General features: G+C 49.1%; 1 pseudogene; it reads right to left on the reverse strand.

Annotated features, from left to right (window-relative positions):
* Positions 1-8,740: 8,740 nt before the first annotated feature.
* On the reverse strand, positions 8,741-10,182 carry LOC101472287 (pyrin-like; annotated as a pseudogene).
* Positions 10,183-11,433: the final 1,251 nt, after the last annotated feature.

Here is an 11,433-nt window from a genome sequence, read left to right on the forward strand (position 1 = left end):
CGCGACTAACCTCCCCGGTCCTACGGTGTTTTCTGGTTCCACACGTTGTTTTTTCCGGCTACCCTTACGGGACACCTTTAGTTATAATAAAATTTGGTTTCTTTATTCTCTCCTACCCTGGTGTGTGAGTTCTGCTTCTGGGTCCAGCTTGCGCACGGAACTTCGGTTCATGACAGTACGGACTGGCCAGTATGGACCCAGCAGATCCACTCCGCTCCGCCATTAATAAACAGGGCGCTATCCTCGGTCGCCACGATCAGCAGCTCCAGTCTCTCCAAGACCGTTACCAAGAGCTCAGTGACACTCAGGATGAGCACGAACTAGACCGCCCGACCCCCTGCACCGCAGCGTTTCACCTCCGCCGCTGGAACCCTTCCACGGGGAGTTAGACCTGTGTGGGGGGTTCCTTTTTCAGTGCTCCTTGTTTTTCAGCCGCACGCCACACGCCTTTCCCACGGATGCTGCTAAGATCTCCCACTTCGTGGGATTGTTACGGGGGCGTGCTCTAGCATGGGCTGAGGCTTACTTAACCTCTCACCCCATTCGTGATTGCGCTTACGATGAGTTCCTGGAGGAGTTCCAGGCTACATTCTCCCCTCCGGTTTCGGAGGACGATGGAGCGCAGAAGTTGCTGGGGCTCCGTCAGGGGCGGCGCAGTATTGCGGAGTACCTTGTACCAGAGCGGTCGCCGTGGGTTGGCCTGATTTGGCCCTCCGTGGGGTTTTTTTACGGTCATTAACCGACCAGATGAAGGACCAACTAGCGTGTCACGAAGAAACGAAATCCTTCGAAGAATTGGCTTCCCTCACCAGTAGGATCGATAGACGCTTGCGGGAGAGGGATGCCGAGCGGCGGCTTAAGCCTATGGGCTCCGTATTGCGCCCCGGGATCCGCGTTTCTCCGCCCCCGCCCACAGCCGCGTGTGCGCGCTCTCCGTCGCCTCCCCCGCCCGAACCCATGCAGATCGGACGCTCTCGGCTTTCTCCGGAGGAGAGGGAACGCCGATTTCGGGCTGGGGATTGCCTGTACTGTGGGAGGCCCGGTCACCGCATCGCTGTTTGCCCGGTCCGCCCAAACGACCTGGCCCACCGGTAAGTCCGGGGATACGGGTGGGCAGTGCTCTAAGCACTACTAGACCCCGATTGTTACTGTCCGTTACCATCGTGACTAATAACCAGACTTTTACATGCCCCGCATTGGTGGACTCCGGGGCGGAACAGAACCTCATAGATGAGAAGCTGGCTAAGAGGTTAGCTGTGTCTCTTACCCCACTCGAACCGCCCATCCCTGCGTCCACATTGAATAACCAAGTGTTTGCGTACATAACTCACCAAACCGCGCCAGTACAGTTAGTCTCATCAGGTAACCACCAAGAGCAGCTGTCCTTTTTTACTTTTCCCGCTCCTGACACCCCGCTTATCTTAGGCTACCCCTGGCTACAGAGACATAACCCACACATTAATTGGGCCGGAAAGAGCATCGCGAGCTGGAGTGTGTTTTGTCTGGCGAACTGCTTGAGGTCAGCCGTTCCCTCCGCCTCAACGGAACAGAGCCCCGCCCCGCCACCCGCACTGGATCCCTCTTCCGTGCCCCCCGACTATCACGATCTTCGGCAGGTGTTCAGTAAAGACGAAGCGCTCTCACTCCCGCCTCACCGTCCGTATGACTGTGCCATTGATCTGCTCCCGGGTGCATCGCTGCCCTCCAGCAGACTGTACAACCTGTCTCGCCCCGAAAGAGAAACCATGGAGAATTACATCCAGGAGTCGCTAACAGCAGGACGAATTAGGCCGTCATCCTCCCCCGTAGCTGCGGGTTTCTTCTTCGTGGGAAAAAAGGACGGACGCTCCGCCCGTGCATCGATTACAGGGGGCTGAACGACATCACCGTCAAAAATAAATATCCCCTCCCACTCATTAGTTCTGTTTTTGACTCACTCCAGGAAGCCACAGTCTTCACCAAGCTGGACCTGCGGAACGCCTACCACCTGGTTCGGATACGTGAGGGCGACGAGTGGAAGACCGCCTTCAATACCCCACTAGGGCATTTCGAATATCTGGTGATGCCGTTCGGGTTAACTAACGCCCCGGCGGTTTTTCAAGCCCTAGTCAACGACGTGTTACGGGATTTCCTGAACGTGTTTGTTTTTGTATACCTGGATGATATTCTGGTCTTTTCCAAGACGCCCGAGGAACATCGCATCCATGTGAGGAGCGTGCTACAACAGCTGCTCGAAAACAGACTGTACGTCAAGGCGGAAAAATGTGAGTTCCACGTCTCATCCATTTCCTTCTTGGGCTACATCCTCGCAGGTGGGCAGGTGAAGACCGACCCGGTGAAGGTCAAAGCGGTATTGGAATGGCCGGTTCCGGAGTCACGGAAGAAGCTTCAGAGCTTCCTGGGGTTTGCGAACTTTTACCGCCGCTTCATTCGGAACTACAGCCAGGTGGCCGCGCCTCTCACCCAACTCACCTCACCCAAGGTGCCTTTCACCTGGTCCCCTGAGGCCCACGCAGCCTTCGCTAAGTTGAAGCGATTGTTCACGTCCACACCCATTCTAACCCATCCAGACTCTTCAAAACAGTTTATTGTGGAGGTTGACGCGTCCGATGCGGGAGTTGGGGCGGTTCTCTCCCAGCGGCCCCTGAATAAACTCCGGCCGTGCGCCTTCTTCTCACGCCGACTCACCCCCGCGGAGAGGAATTACGACATCGGCGACAGGGAACTCCTAGCGGTAAAACTCACGTTGGAGGAATGGCGCCACTGGCTGGAAGGGGCCGAACAGCCCTTCCTTATATGGACAGATCATAAGAACCTGCTGTACCTTAGAACCGCTAAGAGGTTGAATCCACGCCAAGCTCGCTGGTCTCTGTTCTTCGCCCGCTTCAACTTCACGCTCTCCTATCGTCCAGGGTCACGGAACATCAAACCCGATGCGCTCTCCCGTCAGTATTCCCCCGACAGTGAGGCGCCCCCCCCCCCCCCCCCCCCCCCCCCCCCCGCCACCATCCTACCCGCCGCCTGCGTGGTGGGCGCTCTCACCTGGGAGATTGAGGAGACCATTCGCCGAGCTCTCCTGGGGGACCCTGATCCAGGGACTGGACCACTGGACCACCCGGACAGCGCTTCGTTCCCGCCGCCGCCCGGGGAGCGGTCATCCACTGGATCCACACAGCACGATTCACGTGCCACCCGGGCGTGAGCAGAACGGCGCACCTCCTCAGCAGACACTTCTGGTGGAAATCGCTAATACGGGACGTGAGGGACTGCGTGTCTGCCTGTGCCGTCTGCGCTCGTAATAAGTCATCCACCAAGCATCCCGTAGGTCAGCTCCACCCGCTCACTACACCCCACCGGCCCTGGTCTCACATCTCCCTCGACTTTGTTACCGGTCTCCCTACCTCTTCTGGAAAGTGTGTCATCCTCACCATTGTAGATCGGTTTTCTAAGGCCGCTCACTTCATCCCGCTAGCCAAGCTGCCCTCGGCCGCTGAGACTGCCCAAGCATTGATCACTGATGTTTTCAGGCTCCACGGAATCCCCCTGGAAATCGTCTCCGATCGAGGTCCCCAGTTCACCTCACAAGTGTGGAAGACCTTCTGTTCAGGTCAGTCTGAGTTCCGGTTTCCACCCACAATCCAATGGACAAACTGAACGTCTTAATCAGGAGCTGGAGACTATGCTGAGGTGCGTGGTTAGTCAAAACCCCTCCTCCTGGGTTGCTTACCTGCCCTGGGTGGAGTACGCCCACAACACTCTCACCTCGTCCTCCACCGGTTTGTCTCCTTTCGAAGCGTCCCTCGGATATCAGCCTCCACTCTTCCCGGAAGAAGACCTAACTCTATCCGTCCCGTCGGCCCCTCATCACCTCCGGCGCTGCCAACGTGTGTGGCGCAGCGTTCGCCGTGCCCTCCTGCGCGCGAAGGAACGACATGCGCACTACGCCGATCGCCGCCGCGCCCCAGCCCCTGACTACCAGCCGGGACAGAAGGTTTGGTTGGCAGCTGGGAATATCCCGCTCCGGGGCACGTCCCGCAAACTGGCTCCCCGTTTCATCGGGCCGTACGAGGTGGACCGAGTCATCAACCCGGTGGCTGTCAGGCTCCGGCTTCCGGCCTCCTGGCGAGTGCACCCCAGGTTCCATGTGTCTCAGCTTAAGCCGGTCCGCCTCAGCCCCTTGTGCCCTCCTTCCGTGCCCCCTCCTCCCGCCCGGCTTGTCGGCGGCCATCCGGCCTATGCGGTCCGGCGGATCCTGGATGCGCGCCGGCGCGGGCGCAGCTGGCAGTGTCTCGTGGATTGGGAGGGGTACGGCCCCGAGGACCGCCTCTGAGTCCCGCACTCCTTCATTCTGGACCGTCGTCTCATCTCTGCTTTCCGTGCTTCTCTCCGCAGGTGGGGTCCCGGCCGGTCGCCTGGGGGCGACCCTTGAGGGGGGGGTGCTGTCATGGTCCGCGGCCCGGCGTCCGGGGTGCTGATGGGATGCCCACGCCCACGGGCGTGGCTGCTAACCCCACACCTGCATCCCATCCCAGGCGATCACCAGGTGGACTATTTAATCCTGCCCTACCTGCTGCTCCACGCCAGTCCGTAGTCGTCTCTCAGCGATCACAACTCGGCGTTTTTTGTGAGCCACCTGCCTGTCCACCTTTGGATTTGGATCACGATCAGCCCCGCCGCCTCGACCCCTTTTGGAGCCCCACCTCTGGTTCACTCTGCCCGGCTATCACCGTAAGATGCATACTCCCCCTTCCCTCGTATACTGCCATTTTTCCGCACCCCAGTAATCTTGTTTCTCCTTTTTTTTTTTTTGCAGCCTCCCACAGCCCTGCTCTCGGCGTTCCCTGCGCGACTCACCTCCCCGGTCCTTCGGTGTTTTCTTGTTCCACACGTTGTTTTTTCCGGCTACCCTCACGGGACACCTTTAGTTATAATAAAATTTGGTTTCTTTATTCTCTCCTACCCTGGTGTGTGAGTTCTGCTTCTGGGTCCAGCTTGCTCACGGAACTTTGGTTCATGACACTGTGCATACTCACAATAAAGTGTTTATAGTGGAGTCACTGTGTTAACCCTTGTATGGTGTTCGGGTCTGTGAGACCCGTGTTCAGTTTTTTTCAAAAGAAAAATTAAACAATTAATTATTTTTTCACGTGCAAATGTGTTGTGTCTTTCCACTCACTCCACTTGATTATAACTGATTTATTTATAACATTTTATATAAAAGAAAAACGAGAAGCACATTAATTCATAAATGTGATCTAACAAAGGTAAAGGGAAAAAATTAACCATGTTTGCTGTTCATATGTCTTGTAATTGGGATGAAGTAAACATCTGTTGAGTAATTTAACATAAAATTGTTTGATAGTGTTAATTTGGAAAGCCAAAACTCTAGCGGGTCCACCAGACCCATGAACACTGGCTGAGTAACAAAAATACGAACACCACACAAGGGTTAAGCATTTAACTTGCATGCTCACATCACATGGCCCATTTATTTAGGTTAAATATATCTACCATTATATTAAGAAAATTTTTTGCTATTTGTTCTCTGAACACATGCAGATTAATACTGTTTAAAATTGTAACAATGAGGATCAGTAAGAAACCTTTGATAGTGTTATGGCCAACTGTTACTGGTCCAACAAAAGGTTAATTCAGCTTGACACTGCTAAAGTATGCACATAGGACCCTGTAAAGGTTGTAAAGCAAATGACTGTGGCCCTTTCTGGGGCTGTAAGATAAAAGCGTATGGCCCCTTAAACGGGTGCAAGACAAAAGCATACAGCTCTGTGAATGACTGTAAAGCCAAAGCAGGCAACTCTTTAAATGACTGTAAAGCAGAAGTACAGCCCTTTCAATATCTCTATAAGTAAATAACCTGGCCTTTGCAGGGCATGCACCTGGGACTCTGGTTCTCGTCTCAAACACCAGAAGGCGAAGAAGTAAACCCTTACTCAGCATGGATAGCACTTTATGTCTGGCATGCGCACCCAACAAAATTGTTGAATGGATTTACTGATTAACAGCCTTTCTGCAGACTTTTAGACTCACTTTGGCCATAAAACTGACAAAAGAACCCAATGCAATGATGGCTGAAATGCTGGTTTGCAAGAAGTTATGGTGTAGGGTTGTTTATATCATAAGTGGAAGATGAAAAGAAAAACAAAGTATGAAAGGGTACCCAATGATGGGAGGGGGGAATCACTATCCCTATATAACATGAGTCTGATATGCATTGAGTAGCTTTTCTCTGCTGCTTCTTTCCTGTCTGTCTTTTGTGTGTGTTTTCTTTTTGTGTTTTAAGGCTCTGCACCCCAGAGTTGCTTCACTTTTCGTTTGCTTGCTTTTTATGTGTTATTTCTGCTTTTAAATGTACTGTTCTGCTGTTCATATGACAATGTTTAATAAACTCTGTTCTAAGAATTCTACTCTTTTCCAGAGAATCATTATGAGTCTGGAGGAAGCTTGACCTCCACAGCGTTGGTGGGATAAGGTTATCGTATTGGCTTCAAAATTTGTGACCTGACAGATCCTTCAATGTGTCAGAACATTAAACTCCTCCGGACCAGAAACCAGTGCCTATTGAAAAATCATATCTCTTGAAAACAGCATCACCATCCCTGTAAGATCCCTCAGTCTGCAGATGACAGGAAACAGTTTTAGGTTGAAGTGTCAAATCTTTTTTAGCTCACAGGCTACAAACAGCCAGTCAACAAGTTCAATCTGGAAATGTTCACCTGAGCCACAACCAAGATTTTTAAAAAGCTGAAACCAGGAGCCCAAAGTAAAAGACACGCCTTTATTTATCTTCCTTGAAATAGTAGAAAGTCTTATTTAAAGATCAGTCATGTCACAAAACAGATGAAGGACAACCTGAGATGAACCGGATGAACAGTATATCTTAGTTTTTACACATCTTAGTGTGCTGCCATTACATGTTCATTACAGTTTAAAACGACAGTATTTTTATGTCGTGATTCAGACTGCTCATTGAGATCTCGATATATCAGAATCTTTCCAAACATTTTCACTCTAAAAGGAATAGTGATCAATTTTATTGAAAATTGGATGAATTACAGAATGCCACGCCATGCAGCTTTCTCTGCTGAGCATCAGTGAGACAATTTTCAAGCATTTTCATAGTTCTATCAGCTTTGTGGTGGGAGTGTGGACAGACTGATGGTGCAGTGGACTCAGCGCAGTGCCAGGAGGCTGGCAGAGCAACCAGGGCTGTTTGGTTCGTCTTGTACTTGCTAGTTCAGTAGCCAGCTGGGACCGAAGGGAGGGCTGTGCCAGAAATAAGTCAGCTAGAAAGCTGCACAAAGCAACCTGAACAAGAGAATGCTGTAAATAAATGTCATGAGCCCTGTAACAATGTGTATGTGTCGGGGACTTTGTGTCACAATGGTGCCTAAAACTGAGTTGTAGGATGACAGATCCATGACCAGTGCAGCCAGTAGGAGTACTGGACGATGCTGGTGGAGCTAGCCGCCATGCTCCGGGAGCTGGGGGTGGTGCATCAAGATCAGTTCAACTGGCTATGGGACCAGGCTGAGCACCAGATAAGCTGCTTCACTCAGCTACAGTGGTGATGATGCTTCACCGGATGGATGCTTCTGCTGTTGGGGCTAGCCTAGGCAACCGACCTCAATCTGCCCAAAGTGGTGATGGCCCATCTTGAGGATGTCAACCAGGCAATAATGGACCACCCGGACCTTGTGCTCAAGGACTAATGCTGACGCTTCCAGGGGGTTGGATGGGGTTGGAGGATAACCACATTACATGCGCCAGGTGGTTGAGTGATGCAGTGGCCAGATGGCTACAGTCACACAAAGTGGAAGGGCTTATGAATCTGATTTTCTTTAAGTGGTTTGTGGGGGGCTCCCAGCAGGGACGCAACAGTGGGTCCGCTGCCACCAGTCAGTGAGCCTTGATGTTGCTGTGCCACAGGCTGAGAAACACCCATCAGCTTGGCCGACCCATCAGTCGGTTCTGGCCTTGAGGAGGCTGCTCCTGCTCCACAGGCTGGCAACAGCAAGCCTTTAATAGGTGTCCTGTGTCACCAGCCCCCTTTTGGTTACTTTGACTTCAAGGGAAATTATTTCATGTCACTACAACAATTCAAACATCAACCTTGATTTTAGCCTAAACAGTGCTGCATAAAAAGCAATCTTGTTCATATAAATGTCACATAAAAAGTTGGGTGATCAGATATGAACATGTACATGGACCCCCCAATGTTCAGGAAGCTACACTCTGTGAGCAATCAGCTGCGGCCAACTTCCCAAAAGAGAGTAACATTTCTTAGCACTTCACAGAGTTTTATATGAGAGCGTGCATCTATTTGACTGGTTAAAACTGGTGGAGAGAAGCTGCTTGTATTGCAGGAATTGCTAAAAAGTGGTGATGACTGATATCAGGTGCCAGTTATCGTGTCTGCAACTGGCCATCTAACATTCTTTTAAATTTATGTGTGCATGTTTCTAAGTAGTGCAGGTGATTGAAGCAAAAATTAACAATCAGGATATTTGTCTTTAAACACTGAAAGAAGAGAAAAGGAGAGTTTGAGAGAAAGACAGATTGGACTTTTTGGGTAAACAGTATAAGCAGTTTAACAAAAAAATGAAATACAGGTCAGGTTATTACAGTAGCTTGTTCTGCAAAGTCTAACCATATAACCTGGTCTCCAACAGCAGGTGCAGTTTGCGCAGCTCTGTTTTTAGGACTTCTTCTCTATGTTGGCTTAAATGATGAGATTAACCTGATTTTGATCTGATTTCCTCATGGAGAAAGATCGGACTGACTGATTGACAGGACAGATGATCAGAGGTGCAGAGTTATCATCATCATTAACACCAGGACAGAAGAATGGGTAGAGTTTCCCGGTGAAGGAGCAGCCAGTAAAGGAATAGATAAGAGCTGCATGATCTGCATCAAAAAAGGAGACCAGACCCTCCTCATAATCCACAAACACCCCGACCTTGTCAGGATAAGACTGAAGAGGGAGACGGACTTCAGGATCCTCAAAAGCTACACAAATGTTTTCATATACTCCTACAGTCCAGTAACCTTTCTCAGGACTCGGTGTGATTTTTTTCTTCCTGTTGACTGACTCTGTGACCACTCCTAAAGCCCATTCGGTCTTCCCTTTAACCAGAACTTCAAAGTAAAATCTGCCTGAAGAGAAACTCTGCTTTCCGGAAACAACAATCTCTTCAGAAAATCTCTCTGGGTTGTCTGGACATTTCTTCTTATCACCACAGTGTACTTGTTTTCCATCATCAGACAGGATGAGTTTAGGATGTGCTGTATCGGGATCAAGAGTCACATCCACTGCATACTGCTGGACCCTCTTCAGCTCAGCCTCAAACAGCTTCTTCATGTCTTTACTGAATATCTCTTTCAGCTGATCCACAGCTCCCACCACAGTCCCCTCATATAATGGTGGATGGATACTGACCTCTGTCCAGTCCTTGGTGGTTGGAACAGCTTTCAGGGATGAGAAGCTTTGGAGGAGGTGGAGGTGATCTTTAGCGCGTGAAAGCTGGCCCACCTCAGAGCTTCTCTTCATCAGCTCAGAGATTTCTTGTTCCAGATCTGTGATGAAACCTTCAGCCTGTTTGTCTGTTGTTTCCTGTTTGTCTTCAATCTCCTTTATCAGTTCATTCAGGCATCTGGCAACAGACTCCTTCAGAGCAGTGAAGACCCGAACACCTTCTGCTTTCTCTCTGTCTGCAGCATCTTTACTCATCTTCACTGACTCTTTGATCTCCTGAATCTTCAGCCATGTCTTCTGGATCATCTGTTGAATTTCAGCCTCAGTCTTCCCCAGTTCTGACTTCGGTCCTTCATATTCTTCTCTCAGAGGAAGAAACTCATGAGTCTTGTGGTCAACAACAAAGCAGAGCATGCAGACACATGTCTGATCGGTCTTGTTTTTCAGGTTCTCCTCAGGATCAGAATCAGCTGATGTTGTTTTAGACTTGAAGCAGCCAGGTGAGGCTGCAGGTGAGTCTGACAGTAGGAGGCAAGACACACCAAGCAGGACTTCAGGGCCTTCAGTTTGGTTGCAGTGCAGATGTCACAGGGAACTTCTCCTGGTTTGGCAGCTTGTTGCTCTGAGCTGCTGCTGCTGACTTTCTGCTGCGCTTCATGTCTGAACTGAGCCAGTGTTGGGGAGTAATGGAATACATGTTATGTATTTAAAATACAAAATATGAGTAACTGTATTCTGTCATTAGGGGGTCCTCTTGGGGGGATACTCCCACAGGGCTTAAATCTGGGACTCACCATTTGATTCAAGTTTAGAGGTTTGTTTTTTTCTTTTTTACTGTTTAAAAAACTGGACTGGATTGGATTGTTTTTTTGTGTTTTGTGATTGTGTTGTGTTTAACTACCCCTGTTATTTCATAGTGGTCTATCAACCATTATATATAACCTTATCTCCCTGGTTAGGTCAGTTTAGTTTGTTTGGGCAGTCATTTGGGATGTGGAGTCCTCATTTTGTTTGCCTGAATTCAGTCTGGTTTCTTTGACCTCTTTTTTTAGATTGACATTTATTATTTTGGTGAATGTAATTTTTAGGATTAAATAAAGGAAACCCCTCTTTTCATAATAATTCCTGGGACTGATCCTGCTTTTCAACTAAGTCCGTCACAGCAATCTGGACACACCCATGAAACCTGTAAATTAAATTCCTGGGTTTAATAGTTTTCACTTTTTGAAGACTTTGTATCTAAAACAGATAAAGGCCCTGTTGCAAATTAAAAAAAAAAGGGGCAAGATTAAAGGTACAAGGTGACTTGGCTCTTGCATTGAGTTAAGTTCAAAAACTGTAGTATCTGTTTCTGTACAGAGCTCTGGTTAGGAGGAAAATTCCAACCCTTGGAAAATTGAAATACTCAACTGTTGCCCATCTCGAAGAGCAGGATGTTACATCCTGCGGTGTCTTTGTATGCAAGGTAGCTATAATGGTCATGATGTATTGCACTTGAATAAGCACAAACTTTAATTAACATGAAATGCTCAGCTCCTATCACATACAACAATAGTTTCCTGTTGACCAAGAGGGGATTGCCAGGCTAAGACTGGACATGTGCTCTCTCAGGTATGCTTCAGAAACGGCTCTCTCAATATTAATTTAAAATATTTATATGCATATCCTCACTGTTGCATATATTTTCAGATCATCTTTACCAGCTCTGCTGTGTTGAGAGAAGCTCTGGTGCAGAAACTGATGAGTGGGTAAGATAATGAAATCCAGACCTAAGACTGAAGCACAGAATTCTGAGGTAACTGAACATTTACACATCTTTAGTTGGTTCATTAAACAAACTGACTTTAAATGAATGACTGACAACATTAAATGTTTCTCTCTTCAGATTGAATGCATCTGCTGTGGAAAGTCCCACACAAGACCCACACAGTGTGCATGGA

Source organism: Maylandia zebra, linkage group LG23 (assembly GCF_041146795.1).
Source record: "Maylandia zebra isolate NMK-2024a linkage group LG23, Mzebra_GT3a, whole genome shotgun sequence".
Lineage (NCBI taxonomy): Eukaryota > Metazoa > Chordata > Actinopteri > Cichliformes > Cichlidae > Maylandia > Maylandia zebra.